Source organism: Meleagris gallopavo, chromosome 7 (genome assembly GCF_905368555.1).
Source record: "Meleagris gallopavo chromosome 7, MGAL_WU_HG_1.1, whole genome shotgun sequence".
Classification (NCBI taxonomy): Eukaryota; Metazoa; Chordata; class Aves; order Galliformes; family Phasianidae; genus Meleagris; species Meleagris gallopavo.
The window spans coordinates 22,728,956-22,735,118 of record NC_139410.1 but is presented as its reverse complement, the minus strand read 5'-3'; positions in this window follow the sequence as shown (position 1 = coordinate 22,735,118).

The window sequence follows — 6,163 nt, the reverse complement described above, 5'->3', positions numbered from 1 at the left end:
CCCGGGCAGTGATCAAGGATAATATTATGAGGAGAGACAAGGGGAGGAGGAGGGGGAAGGGGAAGGCGAGGATTGGGAGGGGAGAGGCAGGGGGAAAAAATAGTTGGGATCTGCACGGTTTTAAATATATATATATATATTTAAATATATATGTGGATGTATAAAAGGAGAAAAATGGTTGCAATTGGGTTGCAGGGCATCTGGGTGGGAGAACTGTGAGTTTAGGGAGGTAGGGGGATGTTGCATCTGCAGGGCTTGCTATTGAGACTGACTGCAGTCTTGCTGGTGAGATGGGGACTCCCGTGCCCTGCTCGGGACCTGCAGAAAGTGGGGGGACCCTGAGTACCCCTCGACTCCTAAGGTGAGCATGGCAGGGAGATGGCTGGATGTGTGCCACGGATCTGCTCTCACCCACCCTACTCCTATTCTATGAGTGCAGTGTGCCCAGCTGTCCCTTTCTGCCTCCCCAGTCCTGAGCAAGGTATAAGAACTCAATGAGGGTGTACAGGCTGTGCCCCCCACATCCCCAGACAACAAGGGTTAACGTGGCCGGACAGCGTGCAGGAGGGAGGGCTAGGCTGCTTGTAAGAACTGTGCTAGATTACTCTTCGGAAAAGTTCGCTGTAGCTTAGGGCATGCCAGAGAACAAGGGGAATTTTGCCATACAAATTCCAATTTGCACATTTTAGCTCATTCTTCTTCTGCTTTTTGCCCTGCACAAAGTGTAGGGGGAGATGGAAAAAGAAGAAAGAGAGCACTTTGCAGTGCTCATCCCCTGTACTGGATAGCTTGGAGTTTGCTGCCTTTTGTTCCACCTCTACATTCCTCAGTGCTACAGCTCTCTGGGCCCTGGTCCTTCACACTTGCCTCCCTCGGTGCTCATTCATTGCTAGGAGTGGGGAAGCTGGAAGCGCGGTGAAGGGAATCTCCAAAATTGCATTGTGCAGCCCCGTGGCCAGCCCAGGCAGCTGTGCACAAGGATGTTACACCTGGAGCTGCAGCAGGATGGCTGGGTTGAGTGCTGGGAGATCGCTCACCAGCAGAGGCACAGGGCTGGCTACCAGGGAGAGCGGGAAATCAAAAGGGAACAGGCAATTCTGGGTGAGGTTTCTGTGCATTTCAGATCACATCTCCCCCCTCCCCCCCTTTCTGCACATGCACACAATCCTCCAAAGCCTCATATTCCCCAGGTTTCTTTTTAGATCAGTCAGCTATGCAGCTGCATTGCACGGATTTTGCCACTAGAATGCACCCTTATCTATGGTAAGAGGACGGAGAGCTGCTTAAAAGCATTAACTCTTTCTTCACCAAAATTTCCCTGCTGAAGTCTTTTCTGCACATTTCAGGTGTTCCTTATTTTACTGCCTTCCTACCCCATGTGGGCTCAGTAGTAAATATAGGCTCCCTCCTGTCCTTTTTTCAACCCCTCTTTTCAAAAAGAAAAGGCATATTTCTGAGCTTTCCCCCTTTTCTTTGGATCAACAGGTTTTCCAGAGGTTTTATTAGATAACATCCAAATCTCTGCTTAGAACGTAGTTAACCACTGCAAAATAGGCACCTCTAAGGCAAGAAAAACAACTCCCTGGGATTTTATCTAGAAGCATTTTTAAATGGTTTTTCCAGTTGATACTTAGGACTTTTGTAGCATTTTATTATTTATTAATTGCATCCTGCTGCTGAGTTTTGTGGGGATCTGCTACTGGTCTGACTGGGTTCCTTGCAGAACATAACACTGGGCAGAGAGAACACTCCTCATCTGGAAATCTGGAAGCACTTTGCAAAAGGGCTTAGGACAGGGGAGAACTGGCTTTCCTTCTTCTCTTCTCTGCCCTGTAAGAAAGATTACATCCCAAATAATATCTAGTATGGAGAAAGCATGAGTATTGGGAGGGATGGTGGAGAGGTTTCACTCCCACTGCAACCTGCGGGACACCGAGTGGTGAGGCATGTATGGAGCTGCTTCTATCCAGCACAGCTGCAAGCCCTGGCACAGGAGGCTTGGGCATGGCTGGATGGCTGCGGGGCAGGGATCCTGCAAGGCAGCCCTGGGGAAGCTGCCCTAATTTTAGTTTGTCTGGGAGCTTTCTCCTGGGCTTTCCAGGTGCTGTGAGGTTGTCTTGAGGGCATCTTAGCTTCCCTCCTACACTGAGCTGCAAGGCTGCGTGGGGACTTTCATCCATGAAAGCACACCTGGAAGCACTGTCTGATCCTCAAACCAGAAGGTGGCAAAGTTTTAGTCATGAGATGTGCCCTGACGGCAGATTTTCTGCCAGATTATGAAAGTGGACTCAACCACAAGGATTGTACCACTGAGCCCAGCAATCGGGATAAAGCTGCACATGAATGCTTCATACATGCTGTCTGCACTCCTCCCTTTTTGGCATTTTTTTGCTTTTTGGCATTTTTGCTGGTGATCCAAAAAAAAAAAAAAAAAAAAAAAAAAAAAAAAAAATCTACTACCCAGGAAAAAAAGGCAGCAATGAGGCAGCAAGCAGTTGTACATAGGAGAGCCTGCAGCTAAAAAAGGTCTCGTTTCTTGTGGCATGTTCTCTTCCAAGGGTGGTCACAATAATGCTTTATAAGACATGCTTTCTTATTTTGGGGGAATGAATAAGCAGAAAAAGCTAAGGTTTCTATTAGCATCTTCTAATACACTTCATTTCTATAGGCTCCATGTGTTACATATGGTTCTTTGTTGCAAAAAAAGAGAAGTAGTTACTTGGAAAGCTGCTACCATTCCTTACATCATAGATACGTCACAATTCGTTATGACATTCTCTGTAATGTACAGAAGCACTGGCTTTCTTGGACATGATAAAGAGGATGAAACATATGTTTTAATCACTTTGGGCTAATCTTTGTGTTCTGGGGGCACTTAGAACATCAAACAAGTTGAGGTAGTCTAAAAAGATTAACAGCTGAATCACAGATACATGACTGAGATATGTTTTTCTTCTCCCTCCAGAACCACTGTTCAGTTTGTGTAGGTCATGTTAGGAAAATAATGCTTATACAGGAGAATGGTGTTTTTTGGGGTTGGTTTGTTTGTTTTTTTTTCTCGTGTGCAAGTATTAAAAAATACCAACAGGTTGCGAAATTGAGTGCCTCAAGCATCATTGTGAAAAGAGCCAATATTTCGTCTTTGGAGTAATCCCAAGGGGCACAATGACAAGTGACAAAATTGGAACTGATGGGGCAAGCCTGAGCAAGAAGCACAGAAAGATAAGACAGGCAACAGCAGGCAGTGCAGATACCAACGCGCTGCTTCACTTTGCATGGAGGCTGGGTTGAGAGAGTCAGGAGTAAAATCTGATTCCTTCCCCACGATATTTGTCCTTCCCTTGGATGGAAGCACCAAGAGGTGCTGGCAGCTTCCCGCTGGGAGTCTTTTCCAGCAGCCTGAGCTGAGCAGTGCTGTAGTAGAGCTAGCGAGGGCTAGGTGGCATACTGGATACATTGGAGACTCACCTCCAAGGACTTCCTTCCATATCCAGCAAGGGCTAGGCTGAAGGAAACTATCTCTTTGCAGGGAACTTTCTGTGTCATTAAAAAAACAAAGCAACCGATGCTTCCAGCGAAGACAGCATCAATGTTTTGTTTTTTAACATGCCTCATGGGGGTATCAATTTTAAACTGCATGTAGGAATTGGAGTCTCCCCTCACCAGATCAGTGCCTGGGTGTTCTGCAGGGCTGGGTTGGCCCCGTTTCGCATTACCAGGGCTCTGCTGCCAGCATTTCCAGAGATGATGGTGGCTGGGGTGCCTCCATCTCCCCATCACCCACCTGTGTGACCCTGCGAGTTGTGAGGGACATCAGCTCTGGGGCCTTTTCATAAGGACCAGAGTCCAGAGTCTGTACTGGATGTTGCTCAGGGGGCAAATTCCTCTTCCCTGAGCACAGACAAAATTAGTTTCTTTTGCTAATAGGGGGAAAGACAAATGTTTAATCATGAGCAGAAGTTCCCTTTTGTGCCTTTGTGAACTTCATGGTCAGTGCAGCAAGCAGAGGCCTGCAGGGCCTAAGCAGGTCCCTTAGCATGGCTGAGCATCTCCCCTCCTCCCAGTGTGCTTGAGATGTCAGCGAAGCACAGCTCAGCTCTGGGGAGGAGCATGGCGCTCGTCCAGAGGCTCTGAAGGGCCCAGGAGGAATTGCAAAAGCAGCTTTAGTTCCCCCCGTCTGCACAACAGGGCTGGTGAAGCTCCCGTGTCACAGAGGGTCCGCTGCTGTTGGAAATGGTTGGAGATCTTACTGAGGTGCTCAGCAAGCTCAGAATATCCCTGTGATTTGCTCGCTTTCCACCTCCACCTTCCCCCGCTCCATGCTGCCCACATTCTTTTTTTGTTATTAATTGTTTTAGATTCAGACAATGCCTCTCCTTTGGCCCCAGGCAGGCGCACTAGCTGAATCACTTAAACACTTTAACACACATCTGCTGAGGCAGCAAAAATCAGTATATCTCTCACTCTCTTCTTTTTTTTTTTTTTCTCCTTTTCTCTCCAGTATGACAGTCAAAAGGTGACTGAGGGACAAAGTAGGACTGGAGTTGGCTGAAAAGGAAAAGTATTCCCAGCTGAAGGGCAGAAAACACCTGCATCTAATAAAAGCAAACGAGAAACATCATCAATAACTAGAAGAAAAATGGCATAAATAAAAAGGAAAAGTACAAATTCAGATGGTCTCTGGGAAACTTGAATGTCCCAGCCTGCTGTCTTCTGGAGGTATTGTCTAATTATTTACCTTGTGGTGCAATGAAATACAGGGGGTTGCCTTGTCTCCTTGGTATAGAGTAAGGCCCTTTAGAAACCTTGTTGTGCAGATGGGTGCCATGGTGATGGGTGGCCATAAATAAATTAAATCATTGCTGTAGTTGGAGGAGGGCATCCCCTGGAAGAAGCAGGTGTTTTCAGAAGGAGTTTCCTTTTATCCAATGTAAGGCAGTGCTGGTTTTGCTGTGAATGTTAGGAATAATGCTTCAGGGAAGAAAAAATGCTTGGAGTTGACTGAACAAGCAGAGGTCCTTTATAAGGTATGCTGTGTGCGATGTGGGGATGTGCTTTGCTTATGTGACCATGTACCTGCTGCCTTAACCCCTAAAGTATTGATAAATAATGGTTTACCTGGAGGACATGGCTAGTGATTGTAACTATCAGCTCCCTCCAATCCTGCTCTGTTTGGTCAGTCCAGAACCTTTGCATAGTGCCTAAGGAGTTACTGTGAAAATAACCTCCTCTGCTGCTGAATTTTTTAATTTTTTTCATCTTTCAACCATTCCAGATTCTTTCTTGAAGCAAGGTGTGCATGAGCTAAGTTGGATTTGGGGTTTTCACTTCCTTTAGCATTGTCACTTTTCTGGAAGTGTTCCTTTCTGAACAATTACCATCAGGAGCACACCATGCCTCTCTTTCATGTAGAGGTGTAATATTAATGGAGAGATGCTGTAGTGGAAATGACTTAGTCACAGTTTGAAACAGTGATTGAGCACTTGGTGAGAAGGCAGGGCCAACCTTAAGGAGCTCAGGTGCATGTAATGCACCTGAGTGACAGGAAGGGGTGGATCCTAGCTGCACCCCTTCCCAGACATCATTTAAGTGTTGGCTGTGGAGGCAAGGGAATCTTGGTGGAGATCCCTGCATACATGGGGCCTCCCAAAGGTAAGTAGCTTCTTTTCATTATTTCTGTGCCTATGGCTGTTGCATTTGAGCGTATCCTCACTTGCTGCAGCCTGGGACCTTGCAGCTCTGCTGCTGCTGCTGTGCTTTCCATTGCATTATAGGCATATACATGGATGTCTGGCTGCAACACTGACAGGAGTGGCTGCAGGTGGTTTAGAGGCTTTCTAAAGATGAGGAGATGTGACCCCTGTAGCCTGACTTGACAGGGAGCTCAGAAACTGGGCTCTCTCTTCTGCTGATTCTCTGGGGGCATCTGATATACTCTGGGATTTGGGAATGGGGAGAGCTCCTCAACCCTTTTTATATCTTTTTTGACTAAGGGGAACTTTTTCCCTTTTTTCTGCCTATGATTTTCATACCTTGACTTCATACAGAGCCTTCTGCTGTGTGGTAGAATGTCTGTGTACAGCATCCTTTATTAGAACTGTGTTAGTCAAAGGACGGTTAAGATCCTCACCATCTTAATCCACATTGTGGCCTAGACCTTTGG